This window comes from Lagopus muta, chromosome 17, assembly GCF_023343835.1.
Source record: "Lagopus muta isolate bLagMut1 chromosome 17, bLagMut1 primary, whole genome shotgun sequence".
Taxonomy (NCBI): domain Eukaryota; kingdom Metazoa; phylum Chordata; class Aves; order Galliformes; family Phasianidae; genus Lagopus; species Lagopus muta.
Window position 1 is genome coordinate 10,716,889 of NC_064449.1, and position 25,012 is coordinate 10,741,900.

At 47.5% G+C, this 25,012-nt stretch overlaps 1 protein-coding gene across 20 annotated transcripts in view; it reads left to right on the forward strand.

Annotated features, from left to right (window-relative positions):
- FBRSL1 (fibrosin like 1) overlaps positions 1 to 25,012 on the forward strand; it is a 417,331-nt gene that overhangs the window by 19,556 nt on the left and 372,763 nt on the right. The window lies entirely within an intron of this gene.

Genomic DNA, 25,012 nt, shown 5'->3' on the forward strand with positions numbered 1-25,012 from the left:
TGTGTTTCCACTGAGAAGGAAAATGTTATCCTAAAATCTTGTTTGCATGTTTGTTCTCGAGCTTCTTAACATGCATGGTTTATTTTTAGAGAAAACAATGTCAGCCAGATTTGTACTAATTGTTGGCAACAGTATGTTAGTCCCTCAAATGCTGACAGGGAGACAATGTTTGGTGATTGCAGTCGTGCAAAGCTAAAAATGACTTTAATTAAACAATCATGAAATATACTTTGCAGCGAAGGAGCTGAACAGCAGGGTTTTTGGTTTGGAGTTTCATTTGTATGTTTTGAGGTTTTTGACTCAGCTGATTGCAGGTGTTGTGTGACAAATTGGATATACTTGTGTTCTGCCTTGAATCATTACTGGTTTTCTAAAATAATGAAAGCAAAAGCTATCATCCTCCTTAAAAGGAGTTGGTGAGAAGTTCCTCTCCTTTCTGCCGCCCCCCATCCTAGCATTGTAGCAACTCTGTTTCAGCAGTGCTTACATTTTTTTTCTTTTGTTTTTAGATTTACTGTAGTGGAGGTTTTTGTGGTGTTCTGGGGTTGCATTTTGACAGTGCTGTTTAACTGTTCTGAGGCCTCCATTTAGCCCTGCTGTGCCCTGTGGTGTGCGTCCCAGGGCTGGGGGGGGAGGAGGTGGGGGACTGCCTTCCTGCTGTGAGCTGGGCCTGCGGCTTCAGCAGTCCTCGTGTTATTTCTTTGCTTGTAGGAAGGAGAAAGCAAAACATGGCATTGGGATTTCTTTATGATGGAGCCCCTGGAGAGCAGCGGGTGGCTCTGTGCAGCCCTCAGCACGAGGCACAGCAGGTCGGGTTGGCTGCACGCAGGCTGCTGAGGCATTCTGAGGGTGCAGTGCAGTATGTGCACTGCTGAGCAGTGCATCTGTGACATCGGGCTCTGCAGGCTGTGCTTGTGATGGCCTGGGGCTCCGGATCCTTGTGATGAGGAACCAGCGTCTGCAGCTCCTGCTGCGGCTGCACGGATGTGAGCAATGTGCCAGGCATGCTGCACCAGGAAGGGATCCTGCCTGTGAGTGCCACCAGCTATTTGCTCTGTTGGTCCAGAATTAAAGAGTGCAAAGCAGTTCCTGCCCAAAGTGTTTGTTTTACCTTTGTTTGCCAGGCTGACAAAAGATGACAAAGATTTAGTGTACTTGAATGGCTAGAAATGACACACTGCTCCTCATCTGCACATCTGGGATGGCTGAGCTCTCTGGATGATGGAACGGGCTGGTGGGTGTCTCTGGCTGCCCTGTCACTCAGCTGCTAGCTTACCTGGAGTGCAGCTCCCGTGGGATTTTGCAGATTTTCACTGCTGTTTTCACAAGCAAGAGGACAGCTTGAGGTATGAGGGCAGCACGTGGAGTTAGTAGCAGTCCAAAGGCAAGGGGAGGGAATGAGGAGACGCCTAAATGCAGCCTGAAGTAAATTCTTTTCTTACAGAACTTGGAGAATGAATTGCTATTATCAGAGGGCATCAAGGTGCAGGTTAATCATCCTTTTGAGATTTATTTTCTGGATCTCTGCTTTTTTCCTCCAATCAGAACAGTTTCAGTGCTGATTTTTCTCTCCTCTTCTGTAGTGTGTGACCAGAGGAGCATCTTCAATGCTGTTGGCCTAGCTCAGGAGGAGTGTGAGAGATGTTCAGCCCAACACACCTGTTTAGTTTTGTTCTGTAGGTTTAATGAGGCATATGGGGATGGGTTTTTTCCAATTTTTTTTTTTCATTTTCCTTGAGAAATCAATTCTGTATTTTATGTGATGCCAGAGTAAGCAGAGGGAGGAGCGCAGCAGCTTGCCTCTGATTCCAGTGCTGCATCTTGTCTACCTTAAATCTCTAGCTGTTGTAAAACCACTAAGAATTAATTACAGAGGCTTCAAACCTTCCCTTCTTCAGCTCCTGCCTTTAGTAGCTGCCACGGAAATGAGGACTTGGATAGAAATAAACAGTGTTGCATTTCATCCTCTGGTTTGAAGATATTTTTTTCATCTGTAGCCTTTCAAGTGGCGTCGCCAATTGAAATGTGCCTGTGGGGAATGGAGTGGCAGGGCTCCACCAGGCTCTGGAGTGCCTTGCAGTGACAGTGCAGGGGGCACTCGGTGTTTCAAAGAAATGAACAAATTAAAGAGCAAAGAGAGCATATGAAAACAGCTCAGCTTTAAAGGGCCTTTGAGTGCACTGCCCAGTGGCTGGGTCAGAGCTGTACTGTTTGGCCCAGCACAACTGCTCCTTACCCTTCTGCTTGCTTGCATTGCAGAATAGAGGGGGAAGGAAAAAAGGACATCTTATACAAGCAGGTTAACCCTAAACCTTAAACGAGTTGGTTTGTTTTTGGGTTTCCTAATTGCTCTTTCAGCACCATTAGGTCACATGTTTCATAATTCTTGCTGTGCTGCAGTGGTTATTAAATTATTTTGCTTGCGACACCTCAAAATGCCTCTGTTTCAGTGCATGCTGTGGCCATGGATGTTTCTTCCAGAAGTGAATGTATTTGTGTAACATCTTTAGAGCATCATCATCATGTTTAGCAGTTTGGTTCATTATTGGTGTAAGCTGTCTTTCATTGTGAGTAATGGCTAAGATAGCCTGTTTTGCCTCTGTCTGCTGGTATCTGTATGCGACTGCTGGCACAGGAGGCCAGAGGGAGGGGGTTTAGCAGAGCATATGAGCAGAGAAGGGGAGGAAGGGATGCAGGTGGGCTGCTGCCTGGCAGCCTGCACAGGAAGCAGGGCGATACTCTGCAATTTGCTGGGCTGGAGTCTCTCAAAGTGAGGAAGCGTGGCTGTTTGCATCTGTAAGCTGGGGGTGGTTTGAGGTTCTCCTCTGTCTGTGTGCATTGTGTAATAAATGAATTTAATTAAAAAACCAACCCCAACAGACCAAGTACTTGGTGCCTGATGAGTAAGGACAGCATCGGTGTTTTTGCCCTTGTTAAAACAGCTGCTCCCAAAGTTGTTTGCAAGCAGGTGATTCCTAAGGAAAAAGAGGGAAGCACTGGTGGGACAATGGCAGCATCCGTGGCAGTGGAGGCGCTCATAGGGCAATGATGTTGCTGCTGTGTACCTGCTTTAATCCTCTTATCTCTCCTCTGGTTGCTCCACAGAAATGCGGAGAAGCCTGCTATGGCCTTCTTGGAACAAACAGCTTTGATGCTGATTGTGCACTGTGAGCAAATGTGAGCAACTGCTCCAGTTCTAGTGAGGCAGTGGGCAGAAACAAAGTGAGGAACCTGGTTGGAGGAAGCAGAGCGTATTCCGATTAGATAGAAGAGGCAAGGAGGAAAACGCTGAGAGAAAACCCAAGCAAGCAGCCAGGAAAGCCGGCACTGTTTATTTTTGGCCGGAGCTGCTGAATGGAAGCTGCTTGTAAGTAGTGTTGTTGGTGGCAATGCACAGCCAGGGTCGGGTTACAGCGCTGATTCAGTGACCAGCAAATGATTTTGCTTTTCCCTCTTTGCTCTTCTCCTTTTGCACAGACTATTTGGAGCACTGCTCTCTTTCTCCCTGGCCCTTCCTCCTCTTCTTTGGGTGCTCTGTTCTTCCCTGGGTGTTGTGAACACTGGAGGAAGATGCTGGTATCACGCAATCGCTTCCAGCAAACCCAGCAGCTCTGTAGCTGTTCCACATTAGAGAGGAGTCCAGGTGTGCCTCTTGTGTGGATCCTGGCTCTGAGAGCTGCTTGTATTTCAGAGCATTGCAACCTGGCTGAGGCCAGGGGCTTTTGAGTGGCTCTGCATTGGGATGGCTGCTGAGCTCTGGGGCCACCTGGGTGCAAGATGAGCAGGTGTGAAATTGCACGTGCATGGCACTGAATAGATTGTGCATTGTACTGCCAGGTTTGGGCACAGCAGTGTTCAGAAATGAGCCCTCTGGTATGTAATACCACCAGGAAAGAGAAATAGGGGAGTGTTGTGTGTTTTTTTAAATTTTTTTATTTTTATTTTTTAAGAAAACAACTGGGTGGTTGCCTTCAAGGTAGGAAAGCCTCGGCAAGATGAGTGGGAGAAGAGCCCTTTGCCTTCCCTGCTCTGTCAGCCTCTCTGTGGGCTGGGTGCCTCCTGCTTTTTGAGGGGCAGAAGTGAAGCAGGAAAGGTGAAAGCTTGCATCGCTGGCTGGAGCAGGAGGGGCAGCCTGGGGGGGCTCAGACTTCCTTCCTCTCACCAGGGTGCTTTTTCTGCACTGGGGAATGTTTTTCCCACTTGTGCAGCTGGCCTGAATGTACTGGTTTGGGGCTCTGTGCGGTTGTCTGTGTGTCAGGAATTGCACAACCGTTTAGGAATTACAGCCCCAAACGTGTGCAGGTATTGCTGATGCCAGCTGTGTTTTCACTGTGAGCATGGTCACAATGCTCAGGGAATTTCAACGTTTGTAATTTCCAAACACTGTTTTGAAATAAATGAATGTTCACAAATGACACAGTGACTATCAAATGTGGTGTAACTGTGTCCATAGCAGTGGATCTCAAAGCGCTTAATGAACGAACTGTCACAGCTGTAATATGGGGAGAAGTGTTCCGTTTCTTCAGGAGCAGAGCTGCCAGAGTGGAATTGAAGCAGCAAACAGAAATTCCCCTGCAGGTTCTGCTGGAATGTATTCAGCCCTCAGTCTGCAGTGCTTACCGATACTTTTTGCTACGTGTTGCAGTTTGTTACCAACAAGTTGGGAAGCTTTAAAGCCAGGTAACAAATACTTGCTAATTAGAGCTAATGGATAGCTTGTTGCAGCCGTAATCTTTTGATTTGCTTTAGTGGCTCTAAAAGGAAATCCAGATCTCGAAGCTGCTTTTTGTGTGGCTAAACTGCTGGAAAATTGGTCATCTCCTGGAAGGGAATGCCTGAGCTGCTTTCTCTCCTCTCTGCAAATCGGTGATTATATATAAATTTTTCTACTTAGAGCTCCCTTCTTGAAAGGAGCTTGGAAATGAAGTGCAGCATATGAGCCTCTGTAAAAGTGCAGACTTGGTCTGCATCGTGTGGTGTTGGAGAACCCTGCTGTGTTTTTCCTGCACCGCTCTTAGTGAGAAGCAACAAATTAGCTGCAGCTCAGTCATCCTGCAACATCTCTGGAAGTAACTGGAAATCATGTAATTTCTAGGCCAAAAAATAATAAAAAGCACGTATGTGTGACTGCCATGGAGGAAAACAGCTAAAGATGGGAAGGCTATTGTAGTCTTATCTCAGTGGGGAAAAAATTAAGGGTTTATTTGGCTCAAGTTATTCCCTTTGTCTGCCTAGCTGTGTCTGATGAGAATCAATAATGACTGTCTTGGTGCAGAACTGGCGCGTGATGAAATTCTCTCCATCCCTCCTTGGGCGCCTGCTTGCATTGCTGGGATGGCTGCTGCGTGCGTTGCAGTGCCGATGAAAGCCATTGGCTTTGACAAAACCCTGGAATGTGTCACTGACATTGGCGTTTTAGAAACTGCAATCAGTGTCTTTGGGTTTTGAGCAATGCAGCAGAGCCCAGGCTTGCAGGATTTGCCTGCATGGCCGTGCTGTGCTGTTGGTGTGCTGGTTCTCCTGCTCTGGATGCTCTTGTGCTTCAAAATCAGCCTGAAAGTGGCAGTGGTCACATAGGTGTTTATAGAGTGAGCTGTTTAACCTGTGTTGCTGATTTAATCTGCTCAGGTTGTAAACTCAGGGAAGGAAGGACAGAGAATCAACTAATATCCTGGTATGCTGCTGGCTTTTCAGTGCACATACTCGGGGCAGCTGCTTACTGTGTTGTTCAATTTCATTCAAAGACATTGGCAGTGCCCCCCATAAGTGATGGGGCTGGTGGATAACTTCAGGTTGTAAGTGCTTACACAACTGCCCTTTAATACTGGAAAGATCCAGAGTGGTTCTCTCAAAGAGAAACGTGTGAAAGCTCTGGATGGAAATGGTTGGTGTCTGTTTCTGGAAAAAACTGTGGAGCCGTAAGCAGCTTCTTCCCATCAGTGTGCTGCTGGGAGGAGGATGTGCCTTGCTCCATTGGTGCAAGGGAACCTGGTGTGTACCCTGCCATGTGCCTGCTTGTCTGCTTGAGAGACAAGTTGGGAATTTAAAGAGCTAGTGTTGCTGTCAGTAAAAGCAGATGTGCTGCCTCCAGCTCAGTCCTGCATAGACAACTCTGCCTGTTTACAGCTAAGGAAATGGGGAGTCCCATGGGATGCCAGTGGAAGGACTTGGAAACCTCCCACAGCTCTCTCCTGGATTGGGGCTAACGCCTTTATCTCTTTTTACCTTCCACTAATATCTTGTGAGCCAAAACAAAAAGAACAGTGCATGAAAACTGCGTGGCGGCACTTCTACTTGATTTCTTATTCACAGAGTCCTGGAGCAATTCCTAGATTTTCTGGTGAGCTGTTGAAATGACTCTGGTTTCCCTGCTGCTAATACGAACCTTGTTAGTGAGACAAAGCGAGAAGCGCCAATCTGCGTTACCCTGGGCCGGGACGAAGCAGCGCCGTGCTGTGCCCTGCGTGCTCGGCCTCCTGGCACGTGTGTGCCTTGTGCTGCTGCTTGCCTCTGCCCCTTCCAGCTGGGCAGGGTCAGGAGGGCTCTGTCCTGCCCATGGCACTGCCTGAGGAGCTGCTGCGCTTGCATGGTATTCGGTTTATTTGTACAAAAAAAACGAACAAATGTGTCAATTGGCTTATATATTGCATTTATCCTACGGAGAGGAATGAGCTGTGCTATGGTATTATGTCCTATAAATGAGCTGACATCACTTCTTTGTTCCCTTCGGTGAGAGGCACACTCTCTTTGGAGCGGATGGGTGACTGCCACGTCTCGGTGAGGGCTGGTGCTGGCCACTGCTGAAAGCGCTTCTGGGCATTTTGAAAATAGAATTAAGACCTTAAGAAGTGGTGTGGGTTGTTGGCAGGAAGCACCATGACGTATTTTATTTTCTGTGAGCACCTTACCTCATTCCTGCAGCAGACTCCAGTCGGTGAGCAGTGAACCCTAATGAACACGGGCTTTCTCCAGCTCCTTGCTTGCAGGGTTGCATGCCGTAACTGTAGAGACGGAGATGTCTGACAGCTGCTCCAGAAGCAAAACACTAACTTGGTCATTGGGCATTAAATTCAAAACAGTTGTTGCACAGAAATACTGCTTTGTTTAGGCACTGCTCTGAGTCAGAAGTGGACTGACAGTGAACTTTTAGAGCTGAGATAAGTAGGAGCGGTCAGTGTTAACTTACAGGAGGTAAAGTAGATCTTCAGCAACTCTTGGTTTCTTTTTTTGTTGTTTTTTTTTTTTTGTTGGTGTTTTGGGGTGGTGTCTTTTTTGGTGGAAGCATCACATTCTGGAGAATGAAGCAGGAGCATGAATAATTGAGGAGCTTCACTAGCTTTCTTTCAACTGGGCTGTTTATAAAAGGCATCATACAAGACAAAAATAATGTGTTTTTGGAAGCAAAGGGGGTTGCAGAAGAGCACTGCAGTGAGCTGATGCCAGCTGTGCTGATGGAGACAGGGGCCAGCTCATCCTGCAAGGAGCCTGCAGTACACGCAGCTGAATGGGCTTTGGAGCCCTTACCTCCAGAAGGAGAACAGAGGGTTGGACTTATTGAAGTAACTTGTCTGTCACTGCAAGTTGAACGTGAAGTTGTCATTTCCTTGCCCAGCTATTGTGTAGGAGAATTTCCTGTGCAGCTAAAGGGGGCTTAGACTTCAAATAAGTTTTTTTCCAATTGCAGTATTTTTGCAGCAGGATATTATGGCAGAGGCTTAGTGAAGGAGGCTTGCCATGTGTGCGACTCTTTCAGACTCACATTTGGAAGACTGAGGTGGAATGCACTAAAATGCATGTCGTAGCAAGGATTCTTTCTTTCCCCCTTGCCTTTGAACGTGCTGATGGCTGAGGAAATGACAGTCTGACTTGTCTGTAAGGTCAGTGGCTTCCAAGCACTTTCTGTTAAACCTCTGTTTCTAATATTTTCTGAGGTTCTTGAATTTGGTCCAATGCTCGTTTCCTAGTTTGTCAGGAAATTGTTTTGCTGCTTTATTGAATGAACTGCAAAATAATCCTAGGGAAGGGAAAAAGTCTTAAGGAGATTCTCAGCGGTGCTTTGGCTGCTGGTGCCAGGTAGGACTGCACAGATCAAAGGTATCCGTCTGGCCTTTTTATCCTTATTGCTTTCAGCAATGATATTAAATTGATTCTTGGGCAACTGGGAAATGCTGGGTTGAAATAAATCAATAGATGCACAGCAGTCTCCCTCCATGGTACCAGCAGGACCCTGGCTGATCAAGGGGCAGCTTTAGGATCCATCAAACTCAACGAGTGCAACAGAGGAAAAACTGCTGTGAAGTTCTTCTTGCTCAGACACTTGGTAGAAAGTTTACGAGCTGAGTTGATGACGTTGTGCTTCAGCTTTCTAGCCAGCTTGTTTGGGTGCTGGGTTATGGCTGGCTAGATCTTCTGCTCGTTGGCCTTCTGAGACGTGTTTGTCTGGACACAGTCTGGCCTTCCACCTCTATGGCAAAGAATGACAAACAGCCTGTGAGGAATTTCGCATTTCACATCGGCATTAATGACCTTAATGTACACTATTACGAAAACAATCTCTCTTAGTTATCCTGTCCTTTCGTGGGTCATGCTTGGTATTTACTTTATTATGTGTTCTCTGATAGTGTCCCACCCTCTTGCTGCATAACTTGTTTTCCTGGAGGCTGGACGTGCCTCTTGTTGAAAACATTGCCAAGCAAGAACTAAATAGCTGGCTTGAATTAACTGCTAGAAAATGTTTCTGCTCAATCTGTGTAGGAGGATAGAAAGGGAGAGGCTGTATCCTGACTGTGGAATAATGCAGAAATCATAGGATAAGTAACTTCCAGTAAGCAGTAAACTTTTTCACTAAGTTCTTATTAAAGAATGTGAAAAAATGACAAAATAATGGCGCACTTTGAGCAGTGACCTCCTTCTCCGCACTGGCCGGGCTTCTGCTGTGCCTGCCAAAGCCAAGCTTCATATAATAGATGCTTTCTTAAAATAAAGCTGTATTGAAAACCAGCGAGAGGCTTTAGTGATACTAAACCCCCACCCAGATATTAAGTGCTCAAAGGGGTTTTTGTATTGTTATTTTTTTTTTCTTTCCACTGATGTGGTAAAACTGCTGATGTGACTGGAGAAATGGGGGAACGGCTCGAAACTTGGTGAGTTCCAGGAAGAGCCATGGCTTGGGCATGCTGTGGCAGTGGTGGGTGCACAGACAACTGCTGCAGGGCTCTCTCTGTCCCTCCCTGCCCCCTGGTTAAACTATGTCCATTTCTGGAATGTTGCCGCAGTCCCACCGTGTGCGCAGTAGGCTTTGCATGTGGGCATTGCTCTAGGTAACAGCTCGCTCCAGGCTTATCTCTATCCCCTCTAAGCAGGGAAGTGTCAGACCTTAATTCCCTCTGTGCTGTGTCATTGAACCGCAGCATCTCGTTTTATCCCCTTATACACAGACTTAAGGAAGATGTGGCAGTTGGGTGCTGTGGTGGTGCTGGGCCTGGGCGGCTCCTGGGATATCTGCTCTGACTGCCAGCTCACCTGACCTGGGAGTCCTGGCTGCTGCCAGCCGCTGTGCAGTGATGCTTTTCCTGTGCCCCATCCCCTGGCACCTGCTGGCTGGGACCTAGCTGTGATGCTGTGACATTCCACCCTTTTGTCACCCTAAGTGTCACGAATTTTAAATCAACCTCCAAGGAATGTTGGAGGAATTTTGAAACATTTGTTCCACTGCCCAGGAGTTGTTTGGGGAGAAGGCAGGCTTGGTCACCCTCCAGCAGTGAGGAGAGCAGCGGCCCCTGCAGCTCTGCTTCCCAGCCGGGGCTGCCTATGGAAGGCAAGCTGTGTTGCAGGAGGGAGCTGGGCTGCTTTGGTTCTAGAGCGTGGCTAGAGAACAGGGCTTCCCCTTTTTAGATGTGGTGGCTTGGGTACCTGGCTCCTATGGATCTGTTGCCGTTAGCGTTTCTATTCAGAATGAATGCCTCAGACTTCTTTGCTTGGCCTCTGTAACTGAGAAAGAAGTGTGTGTGTCACATTATTTCTGAACCCTGGGAATCCAGAGCATTAAGTCGAGAGCTGTACGGTTGAATCCTGTAGTGCAGAGAAGCTGTTGTGACTCTTCTATTCCTTTGTTCCTGCTGCGGAATACAGCACGCTAACTGAACACAAAAAATGCTCTCAGGCTGAGAAGCAAGAGTGGCACAGATAAAAATGGGAATTATAAGAAGACCCTACCTGTCGAAGATCTGGCACAGTGCGAATTCCAGCTTGCTTAGCAAAGGGCGTTGCAGTGGGAGAGGCTTTAAAGATCAGGTCTGGTTCCAGGTGTGAGGTTTACCTCCTGGGCTTTGTCTGATCTGCCCAACAGTTACCAGTGGTGGGTTTCCTTCATAACTTGCCCTCCCTGGCTGTGTATGGGTATGGGATGGCGCTGGCACACAGCTGTCCCAGTGTGGAAGGAAGCAGTCCTGGGAAGCTTCACACAGCATTGGTGCGAGGCTGCTGTGCTGTCCTGGCCCTTGGCTCTATTTTGGTATTATCAGGAAGCTGCATGAGAAAAGGAGGACTGATATCTCTGGAGGCAGTGCCCAAAACCCAAGGGAAGGAGATGAGAGGCACGCATAAATGTCACAGTTAAACACTTAATAGGATTTAGGGAGGTTTTTTTTTTTTATTTTTAGATGTATTCTGTTAATTTTTCTATGGTCTCTACAGAGCTGTGCCATTCTTAGTGAAGCTAAAACCAATTAGGGCAGAAGTTCTGACTTAGACTTTGAGTTTTCGAGTTGAAACTAAGTTACAGATAGCTTTCAAGGTCAATATGTGGTTGCATGCTATGAAACTTAATTGATATTTTTCTTCCCTAAAGCATCGACGTATTAGCAGGCAGCTCATCACTTGCATAGAATTCCCTTGGACATCATTAGATTTAACCTGGGATGCTTTATCTCTGAAGGACTCTTATTCACATTTGAAACGTTCTTTTTCCAGAAACAGGTGATAAATTCTGCTTAGCATTTCCAAAGTGAAGTATACAGAATGAGAAACAGAGGAGGAAGAGGGATTTAAGTGTGGGAGCACACCTGTGTAATGAACAGAAATGTTTTAAAAGGAAGAAGATGGGTGACCTGAAAATAAACCTTTTAAGTGAAAAACAAAGCAGAGCATTTAAATGCACAAATATTGCCGAGTTAGAAGTAGTTTTGTTTAACATATCGTCCTTTGAAATAGGTGTTGTCATTCCTGTGTTTTATAAATGGGTAAACTGCTGGGACTTGTCTGCCCCTTGTCCAGCCCTGAGAGCGTTCCCAAATGCAAGGAGAACAAGGAGTGCTTGTGCTTGGGGGGATCGCTAACCACGTAAATGCAGTGTGCAAGAAGTGAGTGCTCGTGGTCTTCAGAGGTTTGGACTCCTTTCAGGTTGAGAACTGAGCATCTAAGGAAGGCATTCTAGATTATTAATCACCTTGTTTTCAAGTCCAAGTTTTTTTCATAGCTAATGAGACTTTTCCAGAGTGGACAGTACCTGAACAGTGCATTTAGTATAATAACATACAGTAACAGAAAAATTATCTGTGAGCCAAATGTTATGTGATTCCTATGCTGGACTCTGTCCTATTTATTCTTGGCAAGAGCTGGCGTACCATAAGGGAGCGGTGACGCTTCCAGAGATCCGTGGCACGTGACGTGTTTTTCTGCACCGAAGCACGAGGCGACGTGCCATGAGATGTCAGCTTCCCGTTTCGTAAGCGAGGCCGTGCCGTCCAAGGGTGCCGGCAGTGCTGGGAGGCGGGCAGGTGGAGCTGCTCTCAGGAGCATCCTGAGCCCCCCAGCCCCCACATGGCCGGGTTCTGCTTCTGATCAGAGCTCTGGCATTTGCGTCGTGAGTCGGGGCGAGCAGCACCCAGGCCTGAGAGCAGCCAGAAACAGCAGAGGCTTTTTATTTTCTTGCGTAGTCAAGCGAAAGGAACAATCTCTCTTTTATGTTGGTAGCCAGGATTAAATTATTCTTGGACTCATTATTAAATGAAGCATATGATTAAATGTTGAACCGAAGAGTATTATCTTTCATATCTGCCTCGGAATGAAGAGGGAAAAACATATGGATGAGTCAGTTCCTGTATCCAAAACAGTGGGGGAGAAGGGAGCAGTGCTCAGACACAGAATCTGGGGTCTGGTTCCCTGCATGCAGGAGGTGCGTGGTGCGGAGCAGTGATGTGCCTGGAATGGAGCATCGTGGTGCTTCAGGAGCCTGTGCTGGCTCCCTGCAGGTGCTGAGAAGCTGAACCCCCTAAGGACCCCATTTCCAATCACTGAGTTAAATATGTACTTTGTGAAGCATGCTCCAAGCCTATCCATGGGTGGGTAAATACAGAAATGTTTCCCTGCTGCGGCAGCTTGCTGAGATCCCAGTGAGGTCTGTGTTGTGCTGCGTGGGACTGCGCTGAGGGCTGCATCTCAAAGGTCTGTGGAGCAAAGGTGGCTGACCAAAAGGCAAGAAAAGGAAGATGCAAGAGAGAATATTAACTTGGTGCTGTGGGTGGCAGTTTGCTAAAGCAGTCTCAAAAGCTCTGAGGGAATTTGACGTGAAGAATTTGAATAATAAACTTCCAGCATTTTTGTTTTCTGGTGGTAGTGAGTGTACTTCTTTGCCTGCAATCTGTGGTAAGGAAACTAAATTGGTGGAAGTGCACACGTGAGGGATGGGTGTTTTGAGAGCACTAAGGCTACCCTAAGAAATAGGATCCTGGAGGACAAGGGCACTTACTCTGGGTTTCCCAGTAGGTTAGTCCATAAGAGAGGTGGGCTCAGGAACACGGGCTGACACTGAAAAAAGTCTTGTTACAACTGCAAAGTGATGCTTTGGCAATTAGTGTGCTAACCAAGTGGCTAATTTATGAGACAGTGGTTACCCAGCAAACAAAAGGCAAGGAGGAATGTGTTGGGTGGCCAGCTGTGCTCTGCTGCCAGTGCTTCCTGGAGGCAGTGGGCTCTCCGTGCTGTAAAGTTCCTGTATTCGTTGCTGAGATAAAGGTGTTAAAGCAGAATAACCTTTTTCTCCTCTATGAAAGTAGAACTTTTAAATTGATTTTGTGGACGCATTCATAGTGCTGGAGTAGTTTGCTTTTGTAATTACTGGTTTTCTTTACGTGTTCAAGAGCTAAGAATTTGAAAAGGCAGGGGAAATGTGCGTATCAGAAATACAAGGGGAAGGAAGCCCTCATCTTGCTGCTGTGTGCTGCCGAGCAGCCCTGTCACAGACCTGTGCTGCTGTCAGGTGTTTGGCTCCTGACTCGTAGTGCTTGGGGTGGGAAACTCAGTTTTGTTCTTGAAAGTCGGAGAAGCCAAGGACTCCTGAATCCAGCCATAGCAAAGCTCGTAGCCCAAAGGTTTGCTGCTTAGGAGCATCCTCAGCATTTCTTTGTGCTGATCCCAGAGGTGTGAGTGGGGCTGTGCGACAGCCCCCATTGGGGAGCTGACAGCTCACCTCCTATCCCTTCTCCTTTGCTCTCTGCTGCCTTTCTGCAGCCTCCATACCCGTGCTCCTCCTGGGGGCAGTTAGCAGGAGCTCCCTGAGCCGTCACGGGGATGATGTCAGGAGTGACTGAGACTCAACTGCAAGGAGTGCATGAGTTGGAAGCGTAGCACTGTGTGTGCATTGCAAGGCTTCGTTTTGTAGCTCTGCTGTATTGAAACCCACAGCTGCTTTTGCACAGTGCATGCATTGCTGTTGTCTGCTTGGTAAACCTTCTCATATGGCTATTAAAAGTATTTGCTTTATTGCTGCATTGGCAGTGCTATTAATAGTCTAACTTGGTAGGAATGAGTGGAAGTTGGTGCACGAGTACAGGCCCTACACAGGCTCCATTTTGTTATTTTTATTAGTGACAGATGTATTTTGTTGGCATGCTGTCCTGCACAGCTGAATTGCATCGAACTACTCGTGCTCTTGGAACTGTGCTTTTAAAATAAAAGAAGTTCAGACTGGAGCTGAGCTTTAGGTTGAGCCTGCTGGGTAGTTTGTGTAATTACTTAGGAGTTTATCGCGGACTCGCTGAACAGTGTTTATAAATCAGATTTCAATAAAGTTTGCAGTGTCAATAAACCTGGGGAACGACTTGGCAGTCGGCTCTTGAACCACTCACGGGCAAAGTACAGTGACAGCAATATCCCGGTGCCGGCGTGCCCGGCTCCCTGACAGCCTGCAGCCTGGGGCCATCCCCTGCCATCTCGGTTCGCATCTTCAAACGAGCCAGCCCGCTGCGTGCTGATAGCATTGATTCCAAATCGGCAAATAATGAAGCGGATCAAATGCACCGGGGATGCGGCGGCTCTTCCAGAAATTAAAGCTTTTATTGTAGAAGTGTGGAAATGGGAGACTATTAATTTCGTTCTCCTGACAGTTATTAAATCCGGCTTAGTTCACGTGGTTCTTTTTAATTCTGATATTGCAGCGCGCTGGAGAGCGGTGTGAGAAAGCTCAGCCACTCCAGAAGTTGCTGACGGATCGGACTGCTTTGTAATGGGAGGAGCTGGGGTTGTTTCTGATATTACAGTGTCCAAGCAGAACGGCCTTGCTAACGCTATTACTAAGTGGAAAACGGTGTGAAAAGGAAATCTCTTATCCAAGTCGACATGGGGGATTTCCTAAGCACGTGTAAGTGTGAGTAAGGAAGCCGTGAAGCCGATGGGATCCTTCTGCTCCTGGTACTGTTCAGAGGAGGCCTCCCAAGATGCTCACAGCAAAAAGTGTGATGGATTTTATTTCAAACCTATGCATCATTTAACTTTGTTGCTCAACTGAAAATCCAGCCAGTACTAAATCAACCTAAACTCTTTTTTTTTTTTTTTTTTTTCTTGTTTCTGCATTGCTGGTTTGATCCCTAGATATAGAAGATCAGCAGAAATCCCCCACCATTTAAAAGGATTAGAACTGGCTGGTGAGGTTTTGGCAGTGGAATTAACTTGTGGGAGCTATTCTGCAGCACTAATGCTCGGGTCAGGCACGTGGATGGGCTGCGTGTGTCTGCATTGAGCAGAAAGCGAGATGCAGTTCTTCAGTGTCTGCAGCCTTGCTGCTGGATGTATGGCTGCCCCTTTCTTTCCAGCCCTAATTCCCATCTGTTCTGCTGCTCAGCCCTGCACGTAGAACCTGCTTGTCTCACAACTGTGCTTAATGACTTCCCCAAGCATAGCTGTCTACGTTCTCCTTTCTTCCGGCACCCACGCACAAACTGGAAGGCGGAGGGGTCTGGCAGGCCTCATGACAGCAGCTCTGCACTTAGCTGCATTGCCTGCCACTGCTGTCGTATTTGCAAAACTTTGGCGTTTCTTGGAGTGATAACGGTGCTTATCTAAGTGGTGTAGTAATGTGGGAGGTGAGGGTTTACCTGGCCAAGGTGATATGGCTTCTGCTAGCAAGGGGAGTGGAGGTAGTGGTGCAGGGAGAAGAATGCCCCGTGCTTCTTTGCTCTTCCAAAGGACTGCTTTCCTCTTCTCATGCTGCAGAAGGGAGGATCAAAGTCCTGCTGCCAAAACTGGAGGAATCAGACTAGTTTCTTCATCTCCACGAGCACGCTGGGGAAGCCAGTGGAACTTTAGCTGGGTGCTCCTTATCCGTTTGTGTTTGAGCCTTAGATTATTTTGTTAGAAATGGAAATGAGCCTTCTGGTTTTGATGTATTTCCTATAACGTTATCTTTTTGTTCTCAGTTAGCATTCACTGTGACTTTTTGGTACCTTCAGTGGGCCTGACCGTTCCATTGTGTTAATCCCACCTATTTTTGGCACCAGTATTAAGAGAGGATGTTTAAGGAGAGCATCAGTCAAATTGCCTTCAGGCAACCTTTGTCCTCCTGTGACTGACCGACTCTAATCTTTGCTCCAAGGAGCCCTGTGGCCATTGCGGGGGGTGATGGCTGTGTTTGTCCTGCAGCAGCTTTATCTGTAGTGTTTGTGCTGTGAGGCAGTGAGACTGCTGCTGATGAGTTCTTTGCGATACCAGGCAAAGCATTGCTGGTGATGCTCCTTCCAAGGAGGCGGCCTTCAGCTGGGAGATGTTCTCCCTTTGGAGGACTTTAATGAGCCCAGGTTTGGGGGTGGGAGGTGGACTCTGGATCCAGCCTGTGGTCATGTGGGAAGCAAGGTGAATTGCTTGCACCTGTGCTGCCTGGGCTCCTCCCTTCGTACTCCTTCACTAGGTGCTCAGTCATCAGTTCAGCCTGTGACATAACAGTTCCCTACAGCTAGATACTACAGATATGAGACCTGGGCAAAAAGCAAGCAACTTACCTGAGGTCAGATAAGCCACGTGTGACAGTTACTGGTGTCTCTGTGTTCTTTGCTTGCCAGGCTGCTCAGAATTTCTCAGAAGCTGTTTGCTTTTATTTCTTCTACCTTTTTACAGCACATAGCAGTGTGATTTTGATTTAAGCCTCGAGCCTTTGATTTAAGCATGCGGGAGCTGCTGCAACGCAGTAATTGTGAGCCCTTGGAGTCTCTTGGCGTGTAACGATCATCATTCGGACAGAAGTAGTGAAAGGATTGCAAATACTCTTAATTCCTGTTCTCGTGCTGTCTGCTGGCTTGTTAATAAATTCTCAAAGCTTATATGATTAAAAACTTGAGAACCTGGTGTGCTCTGTGCTCTAATTACATGTGGTGGAAATTCAAAGCTCCCTTTGAAGGGCTGTGAAAATTGGAAGGTGGCTTTGGGGATTGGATCCTGGCAGCAGAGGAGGAGTGTTGTCACCCTGTCGCATCGGATGGGTTCTGATACAGGGGCAGGACGTGGTTGTTCTCTACTCCTGATTTACTGCAAGTAGCAAACACAACTCGAGGTTGGCACGTAAGCTCTTGGCTGCAAAGAGCTGTGCTGAGCGCATCTGATAAACTGTGGCTTCTAGGGCAATGAACAGGGCTCAAACACTGGCTGCATCATCTCCATATACCTGCAGCCTGGGGAAAGGCTCTCCTTTCAGGATCAGTTTGTTTCAGATCCCAAAGGGCAGCAGCTGTGGCAGGAAGGTGGCTCTGTGTGCACAAGCACAGGTCTCCCTTGGAGCACAACAAGCTGTGCTGAAGGGAATGTGAGAGTTAGGCTTGTGCTTGGCCCTGCCCTGGATCCCAGGGAACCGGAAAAGTACCCTGCACTGCTGGAAGCTTGCGTTTATTGAAGAGTAAGCGGTGGATATGCGAGCATAATTTACTGGGTATCACAATGTGTCTTTAAACACAGCACTGAATTAAAAAAGAAAAACTGCTTTGCGTGGTTTTATTGTTTCTTTATGAAATACAGCTGTTGAATTTGTGTTTTCCCTTGTTAGATTCCCTGTCCCCCAGCCATTCATCATTACAGCTCTCTGGAGTCATGATTGCTCCCCAGCTCTAGTATTAAAAACTCATAAGAAGAGTCTGGTTGGGATTTTCCAAGCACGCGTGGTATCTCAGCATCACAGCTCTCATTAATTTTTGTGACATTCAGGGTTCAGATCCCACGGACGGCCTTTTGGAAAGATTTTGTTTCCACAAACGAAAAAGCAGTGAGGGATTTTTATGCCTCTAAATTTTTTTTTTTTTTAAGTGAATAGCAGCAAGCAATTGTATCCTTCTGTTAGGCCACTGGTGGAAGCTCTCCTCCTGCATATAAGGCAATGTGTGTTGGGGCTGGGAGCATGTGGAGTGCTGGAATTAAAGCTGCATCTCTGTTGGTACGTATTTAGAATTCAGATATTACTGCAAGTTGAAACAACTTTGGCTGCATGTGCAAATTACTTGGCAAAAGTGTTGATTTCCTTGTTAAACGTTGTAGCAGGAAGGGCCTTTGATCCCAACAGCCTGTTGGGAGCCCTTCCTAATTGTTATCGTACTATCCTGTAGCTTTAAACAGATAAGGCCTAATTAGTTAAAGTGGAGTTGTGTTGTTTCAAAATGGAGAGCCCTCTGGATGCTGGGCACCTGTATTTGTGCTCCTTCAGCACAGATTGCTGCCCTGTGCTGTGGGGGGACGGTGCGAGCCCTCCTTGCCGTGGTGGCAGGCAGCATTCTCAGCTCTCGTCCTCACAACGTGCACCAGTGCTAATAGAGAAGTCTTCTTTCTGCAATCCTTGTGCTGTGAAAAAGAAGGAAAGATCACACGGGTGTAGAGTAAGGTCTGACTTCCTTGCCTTGACACTGAATCTTCTCCCCATTAAAAGACACGGTTGACTGGAGTCTCCTTTGCTGCTTTTACCTGAGGCCATTAGTGAGGCCTCTGCAGAGGAGGAGGAAGGAGAAAGAGAGCTTGGAAACGCAATATTCTTCTGTCTCCTTCACCCATCTGCTTCCAATGGGAAAACTGAAGCATTAAGGATTTGATTCAACACCTGCTAGGTTACTCAAGGAAACACAAAGACTTTACCAGATGTTTAAGAAGAAACATATGGCAGGCGGGGAAGGAGAGCCTCTGCCAATTTGTCTGTTTAATCAATCAAACTTGTAACAATCAATGCTATTGTCCGTGCCCTTGATAAATAATTGCTCCTGTGAAATGCTGCTGGATGCAGTGCAGAACTTCACTAATTGCCCCTCGCAGTGGGCAAAATGGGAGAGGTAAAAGGTCCTGCTTTCTTCCCTTGCTGGTGGTACAGAGCTGTTGGATTTTATTCCTTCCATTTTTAAGCCCCAAACAAAAAAATCAATTCTGGTAATAGATGGAAGCAGAACTCATAACCACCAGCATGGCTTTTAGAGGCCATTTGAAATTAAGCTTCGGTGAGTATCAGGGAAGGTAAAGAAAACAGGATTTTCTTTCTTAAGGTACTTTATGAACTCACTGAAGTCATAAACTTGGGTTCCTTGCTGCTTTTTATGTCAAAAACAGACAGTAACAATGCCAGGATTGCTGTCACCACAGCCTCCCACCCTCAGCCGCTGTCTTACAAATACCGTTCCTGTAACTCCAGAGCAGCACCTGCAGCACTGTGCTATGGGAGGAAGCACGGTGCTTTTAGGTGGTTTCCTGAAGAAATGCTCAACTCCAACCCCTCTCAAAGCTGCTTTTTGGCCACACACCATCGGGGATCCAACCCTGAGCATTGCACCTGTGTCCTTGGGCTTCAGCCACCACCAAGTGAGCAAGCCATACAAGTGTGGAGCACATCAGGATAAGCAGGTTGTCGTTAGAGGCAGGGCACAGCTCAGCTCCTGACGCTGTTGCACAGTAGTGCGCCTTCTGTCGCTTCGTGGTGATTAATCACAGCCTTGCACCCAGTGTTACCGGGCAGCACGCGTTTGCTTAGCAGTCAGTAACTGCTGTACAGACTCAGCTGGCTTAATCCCTGGCGACTGTTTTCTAATGCTATCAGTGCTGAACAATGGGATATCATGACAGCTTGTGATTGATGCTTTTTTTCCTTTCCCCCACCTTGTGTCAAAGAATTGGGGCTTTCCCTGTGAGATGCTGACTTAGTTCCCTTCTACTCTCAGTAGCTGAGCACTGCATTGGTTGCTGCCATTATCTAACAACTTCTAATTCTACTCTGATTCAGGGTTTGACCAAGTACCAAATCAGGGTATTTCCTTTCTGTCAGTTCTCTGTTTGCTTGTCAGTTGGTCAGTGGTTAGGCACTGGGGCAGGTGCTGAGGGAGGCTGAAGGCCCCTCTCTCTGAAGCCCCCACCAGCATCCTCAGGTAACGGTGCTGCAGTCTCTTCTGCATTAAAATGGAGGCAGAACCAGGTTAATTCTGATAGGAAACAACGGTGGGTGTCACAGCGAGTGCAGTTTGTAGAAGAGAAGTCAGGGTTTGTCTTCACCTCTGTTACGTGAACAGGATAGGAGAGTTTTTCTCCATAGGTGCGTGGGTGCAGTGATTTGCAATGCACCCAAGTTGGCTAAGGCCTACTTTTCTTAATTCCTACCTTTTTGCCAGTGTCATACAAAGCATTACAGAAAAACCTGGTTAGACCTGGACCGGCGTGACTTCAGCTGTCAAGCCCTTTGTCAACACGACAGCTATTGCTAAGTGAAGCATATGCTGATCCTGGTCTAAATATGTTTTTCTTCCATTGCCTGACACCGTGTTAATTAAAACATCCTTTTACTGGAGGAACTGCTGGTGGTGAGCATCCCACCGGGCCTCTCCTTGCTGACCTCCCTCGTTATAGTCTTGAATTTCTTTGGAAAAGCCAATTCTCCCATTTCTGATATTTCCAGACACCTCTTTTCTTGCTACTCTGTTCCTTACGACTGCTGGAGTAATGGCTTTGTTTGCCCTATGGGCTGAATTACTGCTCTGTAGACTTTTTACTCGGTCTTTTTTTTCTCCAGCCTTTCTGGATGTCTGAAGTAGGCTTTCCTGCTTTAATCCAGATCGCTGGGATTTGCTTATATATCAAATGCAAATCTCTCTGCATCCGTAATCCTTCCCCATAAACTGTTGTTGACTTTTCTGTGGGATTTCTTATTTTATGCCCTATCTCAATGGGTACATATGTTCCGAGGTTTGTGGTTTTGAAAAGTGCATCCCGAGTGAGTTATGAGACAGATCTGTGCTAATATGGCTTGACAGCTCACTGCAGTGTTCGGAGGAGGATTGTGCTGAAATGCAGCTTCTATCCTGTCTGAGCTCTTGTATTTTTCCTGAGATACGAGGAGGAAAAGTTTGCCTGCACTCTGAAGATGTTTTTGTTTGCTCACCAGACTGAGAGCCAGCACATGCGCTGTTCTGGGATCGTTGGTTCTTCTGTGCTTGTTGGAGAAACAGTGAGGTGTCTGTGGTGCTTGAAGGTATGGTGAGGGTGGGGGCAGTGCTGGGGCTGTTGGTTAATGCCCGGGCACCTGGGGTTGGATTTGACAAGGGCCAGCCCCATCTGAGCCTCTTGTGAAGCTGTGCTGTGACTTGCTCGCTCATGGTCTGTATTAAGTTGCTGTTAAAGGAAAAAAGAAGGAAAGATCTTCAACCCTAAGTATCAAAGATTCTGGTTTATTCTTGAAGTAGGTATAGCAGTATGGAGCAGATTTATCAGCAGTGTAGAGCGTTGTGTTCGGTAGGAAAGAAGTGAAAGAACGATTGGTAGGAACGAGGAAGAAAGAAAACAAGTGAACTTATTTTCATCTTAACTAGAATATGCCTAATTAAAAGAAAACAACAAACAAGCAAGGATCTAGACTGTAACAGCTAAGTGTGCTTTAATCACAGCACTGTTCTTTCATGCTGTTGTTTTCTGTCACAAGGGTAGCGCTGAGAAGCAGGTAGTGACTAATAAGTTGTGAATACACTTGCAAATGGTTTGGGGTTAGTGCAAGGTGAAAACATGAAGCAATTACCCAAGATCTATTACGTGCTGCCTACCTTTTAAGGAGGCCATTAGCGTATTTAACAGCTAGTTTTCACTGCCAGGTCGTTGGACGATTTCTTTGGGTGAGGACAGCAGAAGTGCAGCGGTGGTGTCGGTGGGCTGCTGTTGCTCAGCGCTGACACGGAGATGTGGGCATCTGTGCATCTCCCCCCAGCACGGGGCACTGTGCATCTCAGGCGGTGTGATGGCAGGGAGCCACCGGGATCTCTGCTTGGATGGCAGGAATTCATCAGAAATGGCACACAAGGCTTTTGCTGGCAGCGTCGTTCAAAGCTAACCCTGAACGCGAAGATTTTGCAGCCTAGCGATGTGCTCAGGGCCAGGCGGCGGTGTTTATTCCATCTCCTTGGTGAGGAGCTCGGATGACGTTGTTGCTAATTCCTTCTCTGGAAGTGTGGCTCTTCTGCATATTTATCGGTGTGTGTGCGGGAGCTGCTCCGCTCCGCCGGGGCGCTGCAGTGAGCGGGCTGTCAGTTTGAGAGGCAGACAATTGAATCACGGCACTAAAACATGCCACTCCAAAGCCGTTTAAATCATCGTAATGCGAGTTAGGAATTTATTACAATACGCATTACCTCAGGGGACAGAGAGGGAAGGGAGATCTGAAGGGGCTGTTTGTAAACATGCGAGACAATAAGCGCTTCCTGCGTCGCCGCCGTGACAGGGCTGTCTGGCTGAAATGCAGCGCGGTGTACACGGGGAGCAGCTCACCTGGGGCCGGCTGGCTCTCAGTGCCAGCAAAATAAAAAATATTAAAAACCTGCTGCCAAAAACCAGGCCCAGCAACAAAGCCAGGAGCTCTCGGCTGGGGACGCTGTGCCTGTGGGCTGCGTGGTACTGGGCTCGGAGTGCTGCCTCCTCACCTGCCCAGCTCCGCGGAGATGGCCGGTGCTTATCACCGTCAGCCCGGCTGCGGGTGTCTGTTTCTGCTTCGTGAGCCGCTTGGCGCTCTGTAGATTTGGTGCTGATTTGGGTGAGTGCTGTAAACCTGGGGAGCCCCTCTCCTGTGCCTCCAGGACGAGGGGAAGCTGACGCTGAAGGTGTCTGAATGTGGAACAGTGCATCTTTCTTCAGGGCTTTGGCTCTCCTCCTGCTGGGTGTGCACACCTTGCAGCCTGGGTAGCAGTGGGCGTGTAAAGCAGAGCAAGTTTTGCTCAGAGATTTCCTGACCAACGTCGATAGGGCTTTCACTGGCTCTTATTACTTCCCTGTTAAAAGGCACTTCTGATGCCAGGAGAGCAGCTTTGGCCACGTGCCCTGATGCTCTGCACCACACAAGTAGCAGAGCCCCTGTTGCAGCTCTTGCCCTGAGGCCAGGTCTCTGGCTGTACAGTGTGCTGTTTGCCATGCGGCTGCTGGAGGTGTGTTGTGTCTGTGCTCTGGGCAGGCTGTCTCCAAATCAGAGGCTTGGAAGGCTGTGGACACCCCAGTGCTTCCTGAAGGATTTCCTTCTCTCTCCTCCCCTCGTGGGAAGCAGCACAAAGCATCCTGCAGGGTGCTCAGCATCTCCCCAAACAAGGCTCCTGCAGATAAGCAGTGCTTGTTTTGGGGTTTTCTCCAGCTTTGAGCATCAGTGCTGATGCTCAGTGTCTGACAGCTTCAGCCCCGACTTCAAGGGTGCTGGGCAGTGTCCCATAGAGCCATTCGGTTCCACAAGTGAGCAGTTCTCTGTGAGATACGAGGGCAGACGCTCCCTCATGATGCTCTGCTCCTCAGCATCCTTCAGTGTGGGTGAGGCAGCTTGCATGGTCTGAGGATAAGCATGCTTCCAGAGCTCTGGGAGGGCTGGTGCTGATGTATAAAGTGGAGAACCTCAACCTGGTGCAGGGTGTGCTGCCAGCATCCTGGCTGTCCTTAAAGGACTTCTGGATATACTGCACCACAAGACTGCAGCAATTTGGCTGCAAGCTATATTTAGCCTATTTATTCTTTGTTGGTGTATAATGTGCAGTTCAGTGGAAAACTTGGTCTCTCCAAAAAGGAGATTTGAACTGGAGTCAAGACAGGGAAAACACCATCTGTCTAGAGAACATTTTTTCTTAAGTGATTTGAAGGGGAAGGCTGCATGTGAAGTAGATGCACACGGTGCTTGTTTTGCTGCTTGTTTGTTTTTAAAAAAGCATTTTTTGTCATCGGATTTCTTCCTTCCTCTAGTTCTGTTATTGTTACACTCTTTTGAAAACAGAGAGAAATGCACTTTGTAGTTCAGCTTGTTGGATGAACTCTGTAGGAGAGCCTGTGCTGTGCCAGCACTCTGCAACAGCCTCAGGAATTACCTCTGGGAAGCTCTGCACTGGAGATGTCCTCCCTGGGATGTGATGCGATGGGGCCCAAATGCTCAGCCTGCAGCCTTCACGTTTGTCCCTCCTTTTGCCCAAGCAGGTCTGGTAGTGACCTTAGGGGTGCGAAGTGGGACTGTGCTGCAGGAGGTTGGATGCAGGAAGCTGGGTGAGGAAAGCTGGGAGGGATGTGGTGTATGCTTACGTTCTTGTAGCTTCGTTATGCTTGTACTGTGCACTGCAGGATGCTGTGGGTACCTGAAAGCACTACTGCAAAACAAGTGCACAGATAAATTCTGAGTGCACCATGCATAGAATGAAATCCCACCCGTTCCGTATGAATTTCAGCAGGCTGGGCACAGAGTCTTTACGCAGATAACATTTTCTTAGATAATATTTTCTTAGTTTCAATAATGTTAAATATGAAATATTGCTTTTTATGGCCAGGCACTATCTTCTTATTCTGTTTCTTGGGTGTCTGTTCATCTGTCTCCATAATTATATTTTACTTCCTGGAATTATGCAATCCATCACTGTCAGGAAGGGCAGGGCGGCTGAGGGCTGCTCTGAGACTCATCAGACAACTGCAATGCATTTCTAGCTGTTGAAATTGTATCCTTATTAAAAGTGAGATATTTCTTCTCCCTACACCCCCCCAGCTTAAATATTTTAAAAAGACACTTGATAAAATGGAAACCTCTGTACACATACTGCTCTGTCGTGCAGCTGCCGTGCTGCCCGATGGCAGCAACCTGCAGAGCTGCATGCTGCAGGCAGTGCTGTGGGTCCTTCCTCCTGCTCCCAGCACGCTGCCCCATCAGCAGATGATACCCGTGCTGTATGCAGCTTGGGCTGCATTCCACCCAGTTCCACTTCAGCACTGCCAACACTTGCTGTGACTTTTTTTTTTTCCCTCCATGAAGGAGTCCAAGAGAAATGGTTCTGTGCTGGGTAAGCCTTAACCACAGGGCTGGTGCTGGCAGCTGCAGCCTGTTAGGCAGATGGAATTTCTCTTGGCAGTTTGGAGCCCAGGTGAGCTGGTTACTGTTGGTTTTGGAGGCGTGGGAGGTTGTGTCTGCTGCTTCGTTCCATTGCAGAGCTTCACTGCTGCCTGCCTTCGTACCTCCCCCAGCGGTTGGACGAGGAGTGAATGCAGTTGGTAGAGAAATTAGACAATTAATTCCGCAAGATGTTTTTAGCGATACTTCAAGATGTCAATTTGATAGGAAGTGCTGGTTAGAGGAGGGAACCATCTGATGGCTTCAGATTGAGCAATTAACTACTTAACAGCTGGAAAAAAGATTGCGAGCGATGCGATTCTTCACAGCAGCAGCACTTAGCTGTTGTACCACAGTTGTAAAGTGCTTTGAGCAGGAGATTGGTATCTTGCTCATTTTGCAGATGAGCAAACAGAA